The sequence below is a fragment of the Corvus cornix genome, chromosome 7, assembly GCF_000738735.6.
Source record: "Corvus cornix cornix isolate S_Up_H32 chromosome 7, ASM73873v5, whole genome shotgun sequence".
Lineage (NCBI taxonomy): Eukaryota > Metazoa > Chordata > Aves > Passeriformes > Corvidae > Corvus > Corvus cornix.
Window position 1 is genome coordinate 9,061,996 of NC_046337.1, and position 11,469 is coordinate 9,073,464.

General features: G+C 41.2%; 1 protein-coding gene across 2 annotated transcripts in view; it reads left to right on the forward strand.

The window, feature by feature from the left end:
* Positions 1–11,386, forward strand: part of CFAP221 (cilia and flagella associated protein 221) — a 36,353-nt gene extending 24,967 nt beyond the window's left edge. The window contains exons 24-26 of one of the 2 annotated variants that reach the window (XR_002047174.2): positions 7,116–7,268; positions 7,610–7,668; positions 11,230–11,386. The gene's annotated coding sequence lies outside the window, so the exon portion shown is untranslated. The remainder of the gene's footprint in view (positions 1–7,115; positions 7,269–7,609; positions 7,669–11,229) is intronic. The other variant, XR_002047175.2, reaches the window with a different exon arrangement.
* Positions 11,387–11,469: the final 83 nt, after the last annotated feature.

Sequence of the window (11,469 nt, forward strand, 5' to 3'; positions counted from 1 at the left end):
AATTGGTTTAAAAATTGTTTTTTCCTCCCCTGTTTTCTGCTTCTCCTGCTGTTTGTGTGTGCACTAGCTAGCAGCACTGGTTGCTTGGAATAAGTCCTTTTCTTCAAGCAGATGCAGCTTGATAAGACAGCCTTCTCAAAATATTTTTTTGTTTTGGGGTTTTTTTCCTGAAATGTAAAAAGCCTTCAGAGAGGAATTCTAAGCAGTGACCAGTGTCTGCAAGTGTTTGGTCTGGTATGGAATCAGCTCTTCCAGCCTGAGCAACCTCTTTGGCATCCTTCAGCTCTGCCTGCTGCCAAAGGGTGGTGTGTGGTAGTTGCTTTGATGTAGGGCCTGGAGAACCATCAGGAGGTCAGTGCTATGGTCACACAATTCTCTGGGCCTTGTGATTTGGGATATTGTCAGTAGCAGGGTCTCTTGAGCTGCTCAGAAGGACCTCATGTCCCATTCTTACCACTCCCACAGACTGAAGGACTTGGTCAAAATTGTCTTGTGATTCTTCGTTTTTATGGACATCTCAAATAGTGTGTCATTTCTCCAAAGCTGGAATTCATTGGAAGTCTCCCATAAATATTGCTGTACTCAGCCATCCTGTCATTGGCTGTGTTCCTCTGTGTCCTCTAAGCAAGCTGAATTTGGCCAAAAAAGAAGCCAGACACATCTGAGGGTGCTATCTTTACCACTTAACACCTGCAGAAGGTAATTGGTCGTGAGGGGCCTACCAGATTATGTCTATATGGCCACAGCAGGGACTTGAAAATTAAATCAAGCAGCTCCTGAAAATCTCCAGGTGATTTCAGAACACCTGCAGGAAGTATTTTTCCAAAGCACTGGTACATCAGAAAACATCTTCTGATGAGCTTCTCACTTGTGCCAAACACTGTTTAGTTCCAGCACGTTCATCTTTTACCATCCAAAGGGTAAACTCTCTTTAAGTGAGTGAGAGCTCTCCGAGGTGAAGAGCAATAGCATGTCCTTCTGCCTTTAAAGAAACAAAATTTCCAGTTCAGGACCCAATCCTATTGTTAGCTGAGCACATTTTTAAATGGTTACAATTTTTCCTTATGTTTCTAAATCTTTCAGTCAGTTTCTATGAGTTTTTAATTGCACAAGAGACCGAGTTAACAGTGCATTATTTTTAATCATTTTATCTGGTATCAGAATTCTGAACCAAATTATCACCATCACCAACTAATTACTGGTTTATAATAATTTCACAGTGTGGAGTCTCCAGTAATCCAATATGCACTGCCTACAAAACAACAATGCACTGTGTCACCTCAGGGATTTTGGGTGTATGTGTTACTGGCTGAGTTTCAGAGCACCAGATGAAGAAACCAAGGCTTATTTCCCATGAGCTTGGATTTGCATGATTAGTTCTCTGTATGTTACCCTGAAAATGGACATGAAGTATCAAGAGAGAATTGCTTTCAAACAATTCTCTTTTTCCTTCCCTGCCTCTGAAGTACCTTTCCCTGCAGGCAGCATCACATTTCAACCTCCTTCCTACTTCTGGTGACACAGCAGGCACAGATGTCCCTGTGCAGGTACTGTCAGCACTCACAGATAGTTGTTTTCCATATTGGTACAGGAAAGCTCAGGATGCTGCCACCACCAGAACTAGTGACTGAAAAGCTTCTGGTTCCTTGTGTGGATACAGACCCGAGAATCTCATATTTCTGAAACTTGGTTCTTCCTGCTAATAACCTCTCCATGTCAATGTGAGGAGTATTCCCATCCCCCTGTGGGAGCACAGCATAATTTGCAGTAGCTGTTTAGTAACACTGTAGAACAGCTGAAAGGGAACAAAGCAGCTGTGTCTGCTAAGACAGCAAAACCCAACTTGGTCACTCATTTATCCCTTCTGCAAGCACCTGTCCAGCTGCTTGGATGAACCCTTCCTCTGTGGATCCTTCCTGGAACACACTGAAGATCCTACAGATGAGTTGTCTTTCAAACCTGCCCTGTAGTGCTGAGGTCCTAATCCAGCACGGTTTTCCTGTCTGCAGCCTTCCCTTTTAATCTGCGCCACTGGAAGTACTGGTTTATGGAACCAGGGCAATTTCAGTGCTATTCCCAGTGCATCATCCATCATTTTACTGTCACTCAAATTAGTATAGTCACATTCCTGCCTTGCTAAAAGCAGGTAATACAGAGGCTGTGAGCTTCTATTCATGGTACTGAGAGATCCAAGCTGACTGAACTGTTCCAATCCTGGTAGTAAAAAAGACAGGCTTCAGTGCAGACTGGTCAGTCTTCAGCATCCAGGAAGGCTCCTGGTGCTCCCATTTAAATCAACCTTGGTTGAAACTAGCATGGACAGCTTTTTTGTGCTGCAGTCAGACCTCCCACCTTAGAAGAGACATGCTTGAAGACTCCTGCAACTCTGGTCCTTCAGAATTGAAAGTTAACAGTGAATAATAACATACATAATGGGTGATCCTGATTACTCAATTAACCAGCCGGAAAAAAGAGAGATCTGAAAGAGCACCCCTGGGTATCACCACGAAGCTTCAGCTGATGCAAACTGATCCAGCCCTCTTGAGAACACACAGATTTTCAGTGTGTTGTTTGTAGTTCACATTTAGGAAGTGAAGCATGAAGAGGTTCGCGTGATTTCAGCACTAGGAATGAATGTCAAAAGGCAAAACTGCTGTCCAGATCTTAGCCAATGTGCTCAGTAATGCCAGACACAGACATTTAAAGCTCAAGACAGATATCCAGAATGTTGTAATTATTTTTTACCAATCTGTACTTCTTTTTCTTTTACTTGTGGTTTCTGAGCTGCAGGTTCTGCTCCCAGTATATCTTAATATATCTTTTGAAACTGTGAAAGCTATAACCTTGATTTAATTTATATTAAAAGATGTATTGCTCAATCATCTGCAAAACAGTTATTTATAACAGCACCAGACACCATTACTGTTACTGCTGATGTCCTAAAACTGGTATTTCTCCTCTAATATCAATAAAGATGAAGCTTCAGCCAAGGACTGGTTTAGGATCAGATCCCATTTTTATGGGAATAAATGAGCCTCTGAAGAATCACAATGTTCACATATATAGATTCGTTCTGTCTGTCAGTGTTGTTTGAGAATACTGGCTGTCGTCCTTGGTGCTTGCTGGTCCAAAGAAGGTGCAGTAAGGAAGTAGCAGCCCTCAAGGAAAATTCAGCAGAACACCTCTATAAAAATTAAACTGTAAACAGCATGAGCTCTATTAATATTAACACTACTTTTCTGCCATTTCCTGTGGAGACTCAAACACTGTGTTGATCACAAGCTCCTGGTCACATCTTGATAATTGTGGCTATTTCTAGTCATTATTGGATTCCTTATCCTGATGTATTATTTAGAAGACTGTTTGTACCAATAGACAGATAAAAGGAAAGTTAGCTTTGCAAAAGCCACGTATAAGTGTCTTCAGAAGTTCTGAGTTTTGGTTCTCATGTGCCTTGGCTGAAAACAAAAGGCATTGTGTCACTGGCATCAGTGCCATTAGCATTAGCCCTTTCAGACTTGGATGTTTCTCACTACATTAAACATTTGCCATTGACATAGTCCTATACTTAAGGTGAGAGATTGGAACTTGGTTCCTGAGAGACCACTTCATCCTGCTAGGCTGGAATTACACAGGAGGGGCCTGACAATAGCCTGCTTTCCTCAGAAAGCCTTTACTTTATTCTGATGTTAAATGCTGCTAAATATTCTCTGTTAAATCTCGTGTGTTTATGATGGCATCATATGCTGCTTCAAATCACTGAGGGAGCAGATGGCAAAGAATCCAAGTACCTATCTCCTTCTGATGCCTCTGGCAATGAAGCATCCAAGTATCTTCATAGATCTGAGTGTAAGAGCTGTGCCAGAATGCAAACAAAGGATCTTTTATCTCAGACATTACAGCAGCTTGCTGACTGGGGACAGTTCTTTCAGTCTCTCAGACCCCACAGGTTGTTTGGGCTTACTGCTCTGGAGTGTTGTAGACTCCCAAAGGGACAGAGCAACATTACTAATTTATACTAATCCCTCTAAAAATAACCAAAAAGCTGTGGAAAAATATTGAGGAGGAGACAGTGGAAAAGCACAACTATCCTATCTGCTTTTCCAACCCTGAAAACATAGCACATCACAGTGAAAATCTCCTTTTTAGTAAAAGATGGTGACAGAACTTTGTAAGTACCCTGAAAGATGACAAAATTCCCCTCCCTGTGTACTGCTGACATCTCACACAGGAGAAGTAAAACTATTCTTGTACTCTTAGGAAAGAAGTAATAAATTACTGCTGTGTTTATTATTATTATTTAAGTGAATGTCTGTTGCAGGAGTTGGAGATTGAAGTACAATTGAGTATCACTGCTGAGATGGAGTTTATGTATTAGATTAAAACAAATATTCAAGGTAGGGGGGATAGATAGTGGAAGAAACTGCTTCCCAAAAGGATAAACTGGAAAGAAAGACCATGAGAATGGCCCAATTGAAAAATGTTTTCCTAAAGGGTCTCTTCATCAGCTCAGAACAATCCAAGTCTGATAAAATGTTCGTAAAGAAAACCAGAAGGGGGCATCTGTGATGGAAAAAGGTGCCTGATCGTTGGATTTTTGACTCTATGCAGATGTTACTGGATGAGACTGAACACATTGACCATGCAAGGGGTTGTGACAGTCTCTTATCCTTAAGACAAGGGAATATATACAAGTCTGTTAAAGTATGCAAATGTGAGGAGGTGATGTTTGCAATCTGATTTCAGGCCTCTGAAAGTAAAGAAATCCAGACACAATGACACAGAGACAAAAATAACTATTTACGTGAGCTGTTATTTGTTTAACCTGCAGGCACAACTCAGATCAGTTTAAAGTCACTTATACATAGCTTAGCACTGGAAAGTCTTACATATATCCAGATTCTTGTTGTTTTTGTAATTTCTACATTTGCCTACCTCTTATCTTGTTCCCTTTGGGTATTTGTTGCACTTGCAATGTGTAACAGAAACAGTGTCCATAAATACCTCACAGAAGTCTTAACAATACAAAGCTTCCCACTGATAGCAATGGAGTTACACCTCCTTGGCATGGAGCACTCTTGGAAGGCCTATTTACAGATAATATACCTGAGGTAAATTCTTACACTACCAACAGCAGGACAATCTTGGAGTTTCATAGAGAAGACCCTAACAATACTTTAATTTTATCACTCAATGTGATATTGGAATTACTGGTCCTTTGGTTTCACCCATGGTAGTCAGATCTCAAAAAGCTTCTTGGGCTGTCCTTCAGCTAGAAAGATTCCTGATCACTTGTAACACTTGCACCCCTGAATAGTTTAAGGAGTGCTGCCTTTTACAAATATCCCCCAGAAGAGTCTTTTTCAAATGCATTCTTCCCGTGACTGACATGTAACATGCTGCATTTTCTTGTGTTATACTACACACTGCCAGGAAGATAATTGTATTTTTATAAAATCTCTCTCTTTTATCTTTGTTTAAAAAGATGATTATACTTCTGGTTTTCTTCTGTATGGAAAGCCTGACTGTTTCTCAGACCCATGCCTTCAAGATAACATACTTCCAACTGTTTATTTGGGGTTTTAACTGTTTGTTTGAGGAATTCTTAAGTGTGTTTTCTTTGATGAAATTAGCAGCAGCAGCAGCTCATCTCTAAACACATCCATAGTAATTACTAATGAAAGCACCTATATCATCACCTTATTCACATCTCCAGGTAAGACTTTAATTCACATTACAGGAAACAGACACTAATAAATGTAAAATCTGCAGCTGTCAACTTGAACAGATGCCTCACTGGCTGTTAGCAATCTCAGATTGGAGTTGTTCTGATTTATATCCTGATTCTGATTTTAAAAGGCTCTAAATGTTTTGTGTGACCACTATCAAATACTACGAGAGGTCTATGAACTTACAGACTCCATGGGTTGTAAAGTGTCTCCAGCCAGGCCCTGAGAATTTCTAGTCTATTATAATATTAGGCTTGATTGATTTCATTAAAGGGCAGCAATTACACCAGTAAACTACTTGAAATACAGCTGACTGTCTCTGAGCTATGTTTCTAATGCATTTTTAAATCTTTTAACTTAATGTATTTTAGTTTGTCTGCAGCTACTTGAGTAATGTAAGAGGGAACAGCTTGTTTCCTTCAGAATGGAGATACTATTTGTGAAATAGCCTTTGCAGGAGTGAGTCACTGGTGAAAGAAGGAAGTTCATTTAATATGCTTCCATGAAAACTGCAAAAAGAGAACTGCGTTTTCAGTTTGTCTGAAAGGAAACGGAGGGTTCATAAAGTCAGGCATCATTAAATATGGGGTCTTCAGCTGCCACATGAAATAAACTCTTTCCTTTTGTTATGATTTTGAAGGCATTCAGAAATGATATCTGGAGTGTCAAAAGTTTAACATCTCAAATTGCTGAGCCAAACTCAGTCCTTGCTGGAAACAAGTACTGCATGAAGTACTTGGTGCAGTCACACGTAATTAACTCTGAGGCAGAGCCCCCTCCGTGGTGGTAGGGGACCTGGCAGTGAAGAGTGCACAGATTGCAAGTCCAGAGAGTGGACATCAGGTGCCCACCCAGAGCAGTTCATTCCTGACTATGCACAGGGGCTGGCCTGGCTGTGAGCATCAGGTGGAGGCAGACACCGCTTCTGCCTGTGCACATCCCATGTACCTCTGGATTGCATGCACAGCATGGAAAGGACCTCGCAGGAAGCACCTTTCACCCCAGAGAGCTCAGATCACAAGTCCTGCTGGAGGGTGGTGCTGCTGTGGGAACACAGGGAGCCTATGAGCCAAGTTCAGGCCTGGAATTCAGCTCCACTGATTGCAGTTGGTGTCTGATCAGCACCACGTAGACCAGTCCTGCTGGGATTTGCTGACTTCAACTAATAATTGTCATGTTAGGTTTGTTTTCATTTTAGTCACTGTCAGAGGCTTCATCTAGGGCCCTTCTTTTTAGACATGAACTCTTACTGGAGCCTTTGTTTTACAGGCTATATAGTCATGAATCCATTCAGAAAAAAAGACCGTCTCTTAGTTCTTCACTGTCCTGATTGACTCATGACAGCTTTCATTCAGCAAAATGTAACTTTGGTATCTTTCCTTCTAGGCCTTTTCAGCACATTCTGACAGATTCAGGCCTGCCCTCCAGTGGATGTATTTTCTGCACTTTGGTTTGACTTGATTCCCTGTAAGAAAAAACTGCTGAAAAAAGCCAACCAAAATCACACAGTACTACTGGAAAAGCTTAACAGTTTTGAAGGTGATAATTTAAGTCTAGTGGGCCTTTGCTCTGCTCCTCTGAACAAATGATTTTGTGGTAATAAACACATTAGAAACAAATGTAGGAATTGGGAAGAAAAGGTTTTCCAGCTATAAGCTAATTTCCAGGAAGAAGAAAAGATGCAGAAAAACTTGGACAAAGAGAATGAAGAGTGCTACTGTTGTGTTTCCAGTTTGAAATCAATCATGACTTTATTTGGTTGTATTTATAATATATGAAACCCAAATTTCATAGGAATTCTCTTGAGCTGAAGAGGAGGGGGTTTTATTATCATTATTTTTTAACAAAATAATTAACCTTTCTCTTTTCTGTATCAACAGGTTTTTCCATAGGCAGCTACTGGAGTCAAGCCCATAAGAGAATGGAAACTGATTGGAAGGTAAGTGAAAGAACCTGGAGCTATGACACCTCTCAAAGATAAAGATTTAAGTGAAAGACCACCAAACTCCCACAGAGAAACAAAGAGGAAAATGTCAGTTTATAATGATAACTTTATATTCTTCTAGCTGCAGCGAATTTATACTCTCTAGAAAAGCAAAAGGCTAGAAAAGCTGAGTTTTCACTAAGGGAGAACACCAGCAAAGCAGCCCTATTTTTCTGATGTTCAAAAAACAGCAGACATATGCTTTCTGCATTTTTTTTTTTCTGGCAAGCTCTCTCAGCTGAAGTGCTGAGTAACCAGAATGATATTTTCCATATCTTTGAGAGCACTTCTGTTCACACCTTTACCATAAAGATGCTGTTCTTGGAAAAGTAGATCACTCCCAGCCATGCACACTCCCAGTCTGTCTTCTTTTGGCCTATTCCTTCAACACCACATAAAGCTGGAGGCTTAACAGATGATTCAGTTTCAAATCCAAAGGCAGCAGTCACATCCAAAGTTTGTCTTCAGTGATTTTGATTAGCACCCACCAAGATTATTTTTGCCATAAATATTTCAAGTCTAAAACAAGCAGCTATAGTGGAACAGTGATCTCCAGTGAGGATTTTCTGCTGATGATTAATACAGTGCTGGTGATGTTGTCACCAATAAAATATCTATGTAAATCTTAGCTGGATTCAGAACTGCTGACACTTAAACAGATGCCAGGATCTCAGTCCTGGCCAGCAGAGGACACTAAGAGATTGTAGGAAGAGCTGTACAAGACCCTGGAGGCCTTACAGTTCAGCATGCTCACTGCTGAAGGATTAGTATCTGGGATGTGGACCAGGATTTTCGCAGAAAGAAGGAAATTTTGGGAGGTTTTTCAAACTTTCCAAGATTTTTTAAATAACCTTTGGATGAATATTGCTTTTGCTGCTGGTCTGCTCTCTGTGTGGGCTGGTACTTGCTGACAATGAGCTGGAGCAGGTGCAGAGGGAAAAACTCTTTATAAAAGAAGTCCAAGATATTCTTTTACTTGTGCCCAGTGCTGTGGAGGACTTTGTGACTACACTGTGCAGTTTGGTACAGTCAGCTGAAGCCACACTCTCAGCTTGCATGTGTCAGGGTTTAATGGTCAAGCTGAGATATCACCTATCATCCCCTTTGGATGGACAGTAGTAAAAGTTCAGCTGTAGCCCATGGGGAGCAGTTGTCTGTGTCACAGAGATGCAGTGAAATGGCTGAGGTTGGCTTTGAATCCGCTGAGTTTACTGTAATCTCACAGTCCTGCTGATGGGGATTTTGTGTCTGTTAGCAGCAGCATTGTCTTATTCCCAAGCTGTCTTCTTCCTTCAAGGTTTTTTCAGTCCCTTTGGCTTTATAAACCTCACCTAATATCATCATATCTTTCCACAGTCAAAGAAGTTCATAATTTTGTGCCTAACCTCATTCAGTTCTAGTGTACACACTGCTGTAAAGGAAGAAGCATTGGGTAAAGGAAGCCAGTTCTGGCTTAGCAACCTACTTCCACAGTACTGTGCAATTCTTTATGTCTTGAGCTTGCTTGTGTGCTGCAAATGCTCATGATAAACTAAGAAAAGTAATCTGAAAATTCACTCAGTACATGTCTTCAAGTGCAAAACTCTGGCACAGAGCAATTCAGCCTGCTTGAAGAGGTTTCAGACACTACTGAATTCACCAGTGGTCCTGCTGTGAACAGGCTTTCCACTGACCTTTCTGGAGCTTTGAAGGCAGCACTTACCCAAATTCAGGTCTTTATTTTAGAGCACCAGCTCTGTGCTGAAATCTCACCCTGAAAACAGGTGGTAGAGGTCTTCAGAGGAAGGTCCATAGTAGGCTGTGTGTATTTCCCTATCCTCAAAGAAAAGGCTAAACTCACTAAGCAGAAACTCACCCGGAGCTGAGAGGTGCAGCCTCACAGAGAGGCAAGATGCTGTCATTGCTCTTCTGCAATAAGTTGGCTCAAAGACAGAGGCTTTTGAGTGGATTCCCAGCCCTGTGCCAGCCTGGTGTGCCATTGCAAACTGTGCCTGTGCTGTCCTTGGCAGCCCACACTCCAAGTGGGAGATGGCAGGCAGGTGTTCCTGTGTCAGGATGCATTACGCTGAAGGGATGTTGAGCAGGCAAAACTAGGAGCAGCATTCCCCACAGTTTCATGTGCACTGCCCCCATTGTTACTCTGTAGGTCTGAATGGGATCTGTATCCCTTGCTGTGTCAAGCACAGACCACAGACATGGAGAGTCCTCTGGCAAATCTGAACTTTCAACGCACTTTCAAGGTGCTGTTATGTCTGAATCATGCAGAAGAAAGAGAGGAGCAGAAAGTGTCAGGTTTTACCTCTCTCCTTTCGGTCTGGATAGAGAAAATAGATAATGTATCCATTACTTCTTCAAAGCCTGAGTGTAAAAAACAGTAGCAGAAGAGGGATAGCGTTATTAGGTAAAGCATAGAATCATAGAATCATTTAGATTGGAAAAGACCCCTAGGGTCATCAGTCAAATCAACCCAATGCTGCTGAGACCACCAGCAGCCATGTCCTGAACTGCCACATCTACACATCTTTTAACCTCCTCCAGGGATGGTGACTCAGCCACTTCCCTGGGCAGCCTATTCCAGTGCTTGACAACCCTTTCAAGTGAAGAAAGTTGTCCTAAAATACGATTTGAAGCTCCCCTGGCACAACTTGCCCTTTCCTCTCATCCTGTGACTTATTTTAAGAGACAAATGCCCACTTTGCAGATACAGGCCTCCAAGAAATGTAACCAAGGAAGTTTCTCCTTCCTGGTTTCACCATTGATGAGGAGGTGCCAGCTGGGACAGCAGTTCTGTAACTCATGTGTTATCTTTCTCCACTGCTTGACACTTTCAATGTGTTTCATGAAGCCTGAGCACTCAAATTTCTTTAAGATATTACTGTGAGCTCAGTCAAGTCCTTTAAGCACTTGAAACACAGCAAGATGTAAATTGTACAGATTAGAGACTAAGCTGTAGATAATTAATAAGATTGCTCTGGAAATTCATCATGCACTTGAAAGGCAATTTTTATAGCATAATGTCTGTCAGTAACCTGTACCAGCCAGCTTTCGCTCAGCAGAATCAAGAAGGATGTAAAAGGATGGGAAGACAATTTTTTTTCCTAGAGTTTTCTTGCTTGCCATTCACTAACTGAGATAACAAAATCTATGAAATATTTTATCCTCCAAGAAATGTGTTGTGCTAATTTTAGACTAAAGAAATTGTATCTTGTGCTCACAAATTCTGTTGCCAAAACAATTGTTCAAACAGAAAAATGGAATAAATTCGTGTTATAACAATGGCAAAATTTAAACCAAACAGATTTAACAGGCTTTGTTTCTGAGATTGAAATGTATAGTACAATAATAGAAGTTGTACTTGGCAAAGACTTTAAAAAATAAACTGAAGTTTCTCTGGTTCATTGCAGCTCTCTGCTGATTCCATTATGTGTAAAATATAGTCTAATTTCAGCAAGATTTATCTTTTCAGATGGGAATTTATTTTTCCTCAATCCTGATTATAAATGTTATAATGTTCAGCAGGTGGCACCAGCTGCCCACGGCCAGTGCTGGCTCCAAGATGACACCAAGGTGTGCTCATGTGCCTTGTGTGAAAATCTGAGTGGTACCCAGAGCCAGGGAAGTGACAGCTCCAGCTCACAGGCCGCCTCCAGCAGCACTGGAGAATGCCCTCCTCACTGTAAGGGAAGTTTATTTCTTTCCTCTCTCTGATGCCATCATATCTTGTGCCTTTCACGTATCTTGTATTCTTTTACATTC